The sequence below is a fragment of the Mus caroli genome, chromosome 4 (genome assembly GCF_900094665.2).
Source record: "Mus caroli chromosome 4, CAROLI_EIJ_v1.1, whole genome shotgun sequence".
NCBI lineage: Eukaryota > Metazoa > Chordata > Mammalia > Rodentia > Muridae > Mus > Mus caroli.
In genome coordinates this window covers 95,443,336-95,453,267 of record NC_034573.1, presented here as the reverse complement: position 1 = coordinate 95,453,267, position 9,932 = coordinate 95,443,336, and the positions used below count along the sequence as shown (strand labels likewise).

Genomic DNA, 9,932 nt, shown 5'->3' with positions numbered 1-9,932 from the left:
CACACACACACACACACACACACACACACACACACACACACACACATTAATCCAACATGACAAAAGTAGTAATTTTATTATACAATTTAAAAATGAAGAGGCTACAGGATTTGCTAATCAGTTATTTTGAAAAACTTTAGGAACAGATGAAGTCTTATCCATGCTGTCTTAGGCACAGAATGATGCACAATTACTTGAGAATTTTACCTTGAGCAGCCAGGACACAATTTCATTAAATCAGGTTATATTTTGTCAAACAAAGAAGAAATATTTTATCCCTATTCTTTGTAGGGGTAGAAGGTTAAATCTCAGGAGATCTGTAAACCTACCTTTCTGATAAGGGTGCTCTTTCCGTGGGCAGCCTCAGTTGGTCATCGGCCCCCTCCTGCTTTGGGAATAAGAACAAGGGGCTTTCTAGTGTAAGGGCTCTGCAACGTTACTTACAGGACATAAGCTGGAGGCTGTTCATTACAGTCATCTGTGCAGTGCCCTGGCCTTTGCATGTCAGCAGGGCTGGCCTCTGTCCTCCACCTCTCAGGTTTATCAGAGATGAATCTGACCCATGGACGAATACAATGATTTGGTCCCAACTGAAGTTTTCTATGGATGTCAGGCAGGGACCGACTGCTGGATGAAATGTTATCTCAGGAGAGCCTGATCCTTAGATGGGCTTCAGCCTGGTGAATTTTCTGAAGTTTTCAGAAATAGAGCAGGATTTTTCTGTCCTTGCTTACCTTCCTGACCTTATCATTGTTAGCAGGATTCTCAGTATAACTTTTCATCCCTGTGATGAGACTCTCCTTCATCATCCTACATCTGTGCATCCCTGTTGGGATGTGAGAATCCCATTCAGGGAGTTTCTGGCTTGGGAGAGCCCATAGTGCAAACAGATGGTCTTGGGGACTTGAATCAATTGTTCATCCACATGCCTTCTAGCTTCTTCCTGATCCTCTGCTTTTCTCCAAGGGCACACAAAACCGGGGTGAGGAGTGCAGAGCAAAATTAATCAGAATGGTGAGAGAGGTGAGAATCCATTGCCCTCCTGACCCGTGCCCCTCACTCCCTAGAGCTGGACAACCCAGGGCTTCCAGACCCTAAAATGTGCTTGGCCTAGCCTACCAGGCAATGCTCCTACTTTGCTTTTTACTTTTGTCTCTGATTCTATTAGAGCTAGCTTTTGAATCCTCAGTTCTGCCAGGGGATGGCCCTGAAGCACAGATCAAGACTCATGAACCCTGGTGAAAACAACAGATGAAACCACCAAGTGTCCAGGCAATGGAGTCAGCCTTCACAACACACTGCATCCTCCCCACTCTGGCCAGAGCCCAATTCCCAGAGTAAGGATGAGTCTCTGTGGTATCACCTGGGTATAAAGAGGCCATGGGCTCTATGATGACTATTCTTGGTTGTCAGCTTGGCTACATCTGGAATTAACTAAAGCCCAATGGGCTGGGTGCACCTGTAAGGATTTTTTTTTCTTGAAGACCCACTTCTAATCTGAATCTTTGAGATGGGAAGACCCACCTTTAATCTGAGCCACACCTTCTGCTGAAATGCCGTATAAAGGACAATAGAAGAAAGAAGCTTTGCTCTCTGCCTGCTTGCTCTTGATGTCATTGGCAAGTTCATGGCATTAGAGCCCGTGTCTTCAGGATTCTGGTGTATACTGAAAACCAGCTGAGACATCCAGCCTTGGGGACTGACCACCTACTGTAGTTTTGGATCGTCCATCAGTAGATAACCATCGTTGGAGTAGCTGGACCACAGCCCGTAAGTCTCACTAATACATGCCCTTTCTAGAGAGATTCAGTCAGCTCTACTCCTCTGAAGAGCCTGCAGAACACAGGCATGAACTGCAGCAGCTACCATGGCTATCGCATGCCCGAGCTGGGTCATCAAGACTGTCCTGGGAGAAAATGAGAAAAGGGAGTGGAGATGGGCAACTACTGGCAGTTTAAGAGTATTTGGGGGAGCAGTAGTGTTGGGGAACCCAGTAGTGGGCACATCTGGAGACTCTTCTTCTCTCCTGACCTTGTGTTAGAAAGTTGGATTCAGTATCCCTAGGCTTGTTGTCAAGTCTCCTTTCACATCTATCTGACACCATGCCCACAATCTCCCCAGCTGGGACCCTGGTGTCCCCGTGCTTTGGAGGGAAAATGAAAGATGAAGATGAAGGAAGGAGGGAAGAAGGGAGACAGGCACACAAACACAAGCATCCTAGCCTCTTTTAAGGACAGTAAGAGATTACAGACATAAATATTAGACATGGTGACCAACTTTTATAGACTGATGCTGAGGTCCACAGGGCACTGCTGAGACTTCCAGGGACACATGGATAGTGGTAGAAACAGATGATGTATTAAGAAAAAGCACTTCTGAGTGACAAAGCAGTCCAGAGAGCTGGGAAGTTAGAAACTTGATGGCACTGGGCCCCATCAGCCCCTAATATGTAGACCTTGGTGTGGGTAGAAAAGGGGCAGGGTTCCAGTCTTTTTCTCTGTCATCTGTTCCTTTCACAAGCTAATCTTGATGCCTCTTTCTCCACACTACCTTCCTGTCACACCAAGATATGTGTCATGAAACTCACTTCACTGAAGTCCCCTGTACCTGACTTATACATACTCCAGCATTTCTGAGGCCATGTGTGCCTAAGATATTATTCCATGCCCTGCAGTGAGGAGTGTGCAGGCAGAAAGGAGTGGCCTCAATCTCAGGAAAGTGTCTGAGGACCTCCTCTACCATCAAATGTTAATAAAGCCAACCTCATTGAGGGTCTTCTGGGGATGTCACCATTGCTCTGATGTCAAGATACTAGGACCACACCATGCCTGAAGGGTGACAATTCACAACAGGATATGTAGATAAATTACATAAGTAACACAAGAACAGCTGTGACTGCAACACAAAATCCATAAGAAGAATGTTGTAGATATCCTCACTTCTAACCATGTTTGTTGTTGACATTCAAGGGAGAAGAACTTTTTGGCCATGTTTGCACGTGTACACTTGTGTATACAAGTACGTATGAGTCCAGAGAACAGCCTTGGGTGTTGCTACTCAGGCACTGCCCACTTGGTTTTTGATTTGTTGTGTTGTGTTGTGTTGGTTGTGTTGTGTTGTGTTGTGTTTCATTTCATTTGAAATAACATCTCTGATTAGCTTAGACTTAGACCAAGTAAACTAGACCTTCCCAGTCTGACTGCAAGCAGACACCACGGCTCTTGGCCCTTTTCTACCTGGGCTTGGGGAGGATACAGCTCAGACCCTTGATTTTACAAAGTAAGCATGTTATTGGCTGCACCATCTCCCTAGCTCTAATTTAGAAAAGCCCTCACTGAGGGAATGGCCAACCAATAGCTGGCCCACCTTGAGTTCCACCCCATTGGCAAGCACCAATCCTTAAGCACTATTAATGATACTCTGTTATGCTTGCAGACAGGAGCATGTTGTCCTCTGAGAGGCTCCACCCAGCAGCTGACTCAGACAGATGCAGACACCCACAGCCGAACAGTGGACGGAGCTTGGGGACTCTCATGGAAGAATAGGAAGTAGGATTATGGGCTAGAAATGGATAGGAACTCCCCAGGAAGACCAACAGAGTCAACTAACCTGGACCCTTGGGGCTCCCAGAGGCTGAACTAAAGGGCATACACAGGCTGGATACACAGGCAAGGCCTTCCAGCACATATGTAGCAAATGTGCAGCTTGGTCTTCATATGTGCCCTGAACAACTGGAATGAAGGCTATCCCAAAAGTTGTTGCCTGTATGTGCTATATGTTCTTCTAGCTGGGCTGCTTTGTTTGGTCTCTGTGGGAGAAGTGCCTAGCCTCTCAAAGACTTGAAGTGCCAGTCTGGGGGGAATCCCCAGGGGGCCCACCCCCTCAGAGGAGATGGGGAGGAGGGGATGGGTGAAGGATTTTAGGAAAGGGTGACCAGGATGGGGGCAGTGAGTGGGATGTAAAGTGAATAAGTAAAATAAAAAAAATTAATTTAATTTAAAAGAAGAAGAGGTCTTACTGAGCTTGGAGCATACCTATAATCCTAGCACCTGAGAGTCTGTGGCAAGAAGATTGAAAGTTTGAGACTTGACCTGGGCTAGAGTCATGATAAGTGGAAAGAAGAGAGTGAGGGAGAGGAGGAGACAGGTAGTCCTATTTCTATAGGGCACGCCAACGTAAACGGTATAAATCAGGTTTCAGCAGCAACAGAAAGACAGATCTCTGATGTAAGAAAATAGCTTGAGCATTGATTTAACCCTTTCCACTGCTGTGCAGTATGGGGCGTTGGATGGTGCCACCAGACAGAACTGGTGAGATGGTAGCAAGTTCAGAACCCCAATAAAACTCATACGTGAGAACGGCAGGAGTTCAGATTCCTGTCCTGGAGCATATGACCATGACAGCAGGTCACATAGCATAGAGCCTAGAGTTCTCCATGCTAATGAGGTATCTAGGGGTCCTAAGTATTTAGCCAATGAGCATCCCTTCCTCCGCAAAAGGTATTTGATCTCTGGTTCACCCTGAGTAAGTCACATGCATCCTCATCTGCCATGAACAAAGCAGTTTGGACAAGCAAGGACTGGCTGACTCCTTCATCAAGGACCTGGGAGAGGGGACAGCCCTTCATGATCCAGAGCAGTGCCTATGTCTCCTATAGAGGAACCCCGCCACACTCCTGGCACTCATTTGAAGGTAAACTGGCCACACACTCCTAATCCCCCAACCCCCATCCCCCACCTCCTCAAACCCTCACCCCCCACTTCCCACCCCTCCACCCTCCTCACCACATTGCCCCTGGATCATTGCAGGCCCACAGGCCCCGTTCTCAAATTCTCAACCCCTTGCTGTTCCCAGTGGCGTCTGGGTGCCCAGGAGTCTGAGAACCACAGCTTCTATCACAGCCCCAGCTGTTTCTCGCCTTGAGAAACAGACTGGGAGTGTATCTTAGACTTAGACCCCGGCTTCAAGGAAGAAACGCAGCTTAGCGTCTCAGTGTTTCGCCTCCCTAAGCAGCTCTCAGTGGCATTCTGACACCCCAGAGGCTCAGCAGAAGTGAAGAACCACGATGTAGAAGTCATTCCACAGATGTATAATGAAAGCAGAGATAGGTGGGAATTAAAAGTAAAACAAAATGTTTGTACTGGAGGAAGCCTTTGCTTGTTGCTCGTGAAGCCCTTATGCTTGCTAAGAGAGCACTGCACAGAGCCGGTCCGTGGACCGGTGCTTCGGATGCTACAGCATACCTGGCTTCCAGCCGGAAAGGCAGCAGTTTGGGAGTGATTTTCCAGCTGTGTTCAGAAGTTTGGTGCTGTTTCAAGTCCTATTGTTTTTAATTTTCAGCCATGTAAACTTGGGTATGCTGCCCCCAAGTGGGGGGATCTTCTCTAAGAGAACGAATCCCTCTGCTTTTATACTTTTTAAAACTTCATTTGCTCGTGCTCAAGACACACACAGAAGGATAGAGGGACATGAGGCGGGAGGACAGAGAGACAGAAAGGGAAGAGACAGAGAGAAATATATACATCTGTTTATTTGGGGATCCTGTTGCCAAATCTGCCAATGTCCCAACTATACCCCCTCCATCTACTCCTGAGGACACTTTCGGCTTTGCCGAAAATTCCTTTATGTGCGACAGCATCTTGCAAATCATCGCTACCAACTACACTCTGGTTAATGATTCTAATCAAGCCGTTGGTCTTCAGTGTACATGGTTTAACAAATAGTAGTGTCAAACCACCCCATATGTTTTATTATTGTGTTTTTTGTATGATAATTGTGTAGAATAAGTTGAGTCTGTAGTGTTCGTTCATTGGCTATGAGTGACTAACCGTCTCTAGTCATTTTCCTTTCTTTTTTTTTTTTTCCTTTATTTTTAGGACTGTTTTTAAAGGTTATTATGATCTGGCCAAAGGGTTATTGAACCCGGTAACTCACCACTGTAGAGCAGGTGCTCTGCCTTTGGACAAGACGCCAACTTGATGACTGTTGTACAATACTAAAGAAATGATTTATTTCGGAATTCTTGCCCTTGATGTGGTTTTGTCATTAGTCCCTACTTGCTTAAGTTTTTCTTTTTCCTACTTTGAGGCATCGATATAAGGTACATTCTCAAAATGTTTACCAAGAGAACTCTTGACTGGAAATTCAATCCATGTTTATGTAAGAAGTTCATCATTCCTGAGCAAATACAGCCGTTTGCAAGGTCGTTATCGTTAGGCTGTAATGCTGTGGTACATGTGTATGATTGTGTGCACGAGTGTGCATGCAGGTGAGCATGTTTTTTCAAGTGTCCTGGGCTGCTACTCAGCTTCTATAATGCTGATCTTACAGTTTGCATCAGATGCTTCTTGGCCTTGTAGATAAGAATGAAGAGGGAACAAAACACCCTTGGAAGGAGTTACAGAGACAAACTTTGGAGCTGAGACGAAAGGATGGACCATCCAGAAACTGCCCCACCTGGGGGTCCATCCCATAATCAGCCACCAAACCCAGACACTATTGCATACACCAGCAAGATTTTGCTGAAAGGACCCTGATATAGCTGTCTCATATGAGGCTATGCCAGTGCCTGGCAAATACAGAAGTGGATGCTCACAGTCATCTATTGGATCAATAGAGAAGCTAGAGAAAGCACCCAAGGAGCTGAAGGGGTCTGCAATCCTATAGGTGGAAGAATAATATGAACTAACCAGTACCCCCAGAGCTCGTGTCTCTTGCTGCATATGTAGGAGAAGATGACCTAGTTGGCCATCACTGGGAAGAGAGGCCCCTTGGTATTGCAAACTTTATATGCCCCAGTACAGGGGAAACACCAGGGCCAAGAAGTGGGAGTGGGTGGGTAGGAAAGCAGGGCAGGAGAAGGGTATAGGGAACTTTCGGGATAGCGTTTGAAATGTATATAAAGAAAATATCTAATAAAAAAAAGAAAAGACTTTTTAAAAAACTACAAAAGTAATGAACACAATTTTCCATTTAGTAGTCAAATATAGGCTGCCCATTTCCATTTAGACATGCAAGCCGCATATGAGTTTTAAGCTTATTAAAAATTTTCTCCACTTCTATGAGAAACACAAAAGGAAAAATAAATAGCAATAACAGACGCAAAGTAACTGCCCTTAGCTCTTTCCCCTAGGTCACCGCTCCCCTCTTAGGCTCTCTCCCTGCACTGCTTCAGCAGAGTATTATTTGGTAAGTCACTTTGGCTTTGGCATGTGGGTTAAATGCATGGAAAGTAAGCGTGCTGGTCTCAAGATGGGAAAGCTCTGGAAAAGCTGGTTTCTATGGCTACAGAGTGCATTGTTATCTTAGCAAGGTGAGGAAAGGAAAGCAAGCAAGCTGAAAGACAAGGGTGCATGGACCTAGTTGATTTGAGGAGGAGCGAGTATTAGAGCTCAGAGTCCTTTCTGTGACCCTGCAGATGAATCTGCATGAGGACCATGCTTACCTGTAGAAGAAATGGAAAAACGTGTTTCTGGGTGGCTGAGGACTGGGATGCAGGTGCAGCCAACAGGCTTGTCCAGGTTCTTTGGGAAAAACCCTTTGCTCTTTCTGTACAAAGGTTTAGTGAGCTCTCTCAACTTTATTTCTGGTTTTGTCTTCTCATTAACACACTGTCTGAGGTAAGTTCCCTGCTTAATTTCCAGGGAACGTGCCCTTGTGAGGCACAAGAGTTGGGAGACATGATCAAGGCAACACTAATGGTTAGATTCCCAACTTGCTGAGGCAGAAGCAACCTGGAAAGGCTAGGAGAAATTCCATCAACTCTTACTGAGGCTATAGTATAATTTCAGGTCAGCCTATTAACTCTTTGAACCTTTATTTAGTTGTGTAAAAGTGTTACTTTCCTGTGTAACTCAGTGGTCAGAGGATGTCTCTGGGACTTACCTTTCTACTCAGAGAATTGAAATAAAAGTTCACACAGACTTGTGAAAAGATCTTTATTCAAAGGGACCTTCATTGAAAACAAACTGATGGAACAGGTCAGAGCCACTGTCAAGTGTGGCAACAGGCCACATGAGCAAAGGTATTTGGGGCCCCAAGTGTTTGTTGTTTGAGGCTTCCTATTATAGGGTTCAAGAGAAGGCTTTGGTTGTTAAGAGACATAGAGAGAGCAGTTCTCTGTTTTGATTAACACATCTTTCTGTTACATACCATTTTTCTGCTTCACATATTACTTCCCTCCATGCATCTTGTTTTGATCATATGTGTGCCCAGCTACGCAACAGGCATAAGATGGCAAATAAGTGCTTCTCCCTAAAACTCTCTTTGAACAAACTGTTTGCCTTATTGCACATGTAACCAAAACCAGTTCAGGCCAGATTGGCCTTCCTACTCTTGTACCTGAACATAAGCAGAGAATGTAAGAACAGAGCTAAGTTTGATGGTTATTAAAGAGAAACTTATCCCATTGTTCAGAATTGGGTTTGTATGCAGCTTACTTAGGTGCAGATCCTGTCTTACTAAGTTTCCAGATACATGGTTCAGATAGGAGTGTGTACGCACAGTATATGCAAGCAAGGATCCTAGGTTTCTATGTGCATTTTTAGAAGAGGTATGTTTGCACATCACATGCAGGTAAAGGTCCTAGGCTGTCAAACAGCATCGGGATGTGTGTGTGTGTGTGTGTGTGTGTGTGTGTGTGTGTGTGTGTGTAACTCAAACCAAGTGGAGTCCCAGGCTGCTAAATTATTTCCCATGCTAGCATAGCCACCTATGCATGGTGATCATACTTTTAAAATCTTCAGATTGCTTTCCTTTGAAACATGACATCTAATCTCAAATTGGTGATAGGCAAATATTACAACAAAGAGTGGGTCAGAAGTGTGAAGTCAAAACAGCACAGCCACTGGCTCGTTGCATGCATTCCTCACAGCTCTACTAATCGCCACACCAAGAAAAATACAGAGCCATGTGATTCCAGAGAAGTGGAGTAGAAGTGTCATCAATGAAACTCTCTGAGAGGCTCTAGGAAGTTAGGGCTGCCATGGAGAGGGAGAGGCAACTGGTAGGTAGGTAGGTAGGTAGGTAGGTAGGTAGGTAGGTAGGCCTCACTCTGGTAAATAACCCATCACTTTGAAGGTGGATTAGTAGGAACAGGGAAAGGGATCAGCAAAAATTGAAGTAAGGCAAGAAAGGATAAAGAAGATGGGTGAATGTCATCAAAATACATTATATGCATTTCAGAAAATTGCCACAATAGAATCTATTGTGATGTTTAACAAATATATACTAATCTCTATTCAATGAAAAGTATATTTTCTCTCATTAAAAAAAAAAAGAGTAAGTGTGAATGGAGGCACATGGACCAAGTTTATATTTAGGTCTCTTTGAGATGCTGGGGGTCAGTGCAGACTTTGCCCATGCTAGGCATCCTCTCTGCCATGTAGCTGCATCTCAGAGTCCTTCTCTCACTATTCTGAGGCAAGACTTGGTAAATTAAATACAAATTTCCTGCCATAGGCCCATAGGGAGTGGCACTATTAGGAGGGATGGCCTCGTTGGAGTAGGTGTGGTATTATTGGAAGGAATATGTCACTGGGAATGAGCTTTGAGGCCTCAGAAGCTCAAGTCAAGGCCTAGGGTCTACTGTCCTTTCATGCTGCCACAGATCCCAATATAGAAGCCCTAGCTCCTTCTCCAGCAACCACGTCTGTCTGTATACTGCCATGCTTCCCACCATGATGGTAATGAACTAAACTTCTGAACTGTAAGCTGGCCCCAATTAAATGCTTTCCTTTATAATACTTGCCATTGTCATGGTGCCTCTTCACAGCAAATAAAACCCTAAGACACAAGGTTTCACCAGGTTTCCTAGGCAATCCGTGAAAGCTCTTGCTTCATCCTCTGGAGTATCTGGGATTAAAGCCTGATCCACTAGGTCCTGCTCAAGGATGAGTTTAAAAACTACTTCTTTTTTTTTTTTTTTTTTTTTT

General features: G+C 44.9%; 1 long non-coding RNA gene across 1 annotated transcript in view; it reads right to left on the bottom strand.

The window, feature by feature from the left end:
• Nucleotides 1–9,932, bottom strand: part of LOC110292126 — a 21,152-nt gene that overhangs the window by 6,915 nt on the left and 4,305 nt on the right. Inside the window, exon 2 of the long non-coding RNA XR_002377659.1 lies at nt 7,445–7,523. This is a non-coding gene — a long non-coding RNA (uncharacterized LOC110292126). The remainder of the gene's footprint in view (nt 1–7,444; nt 7,524–9,932) is intronic.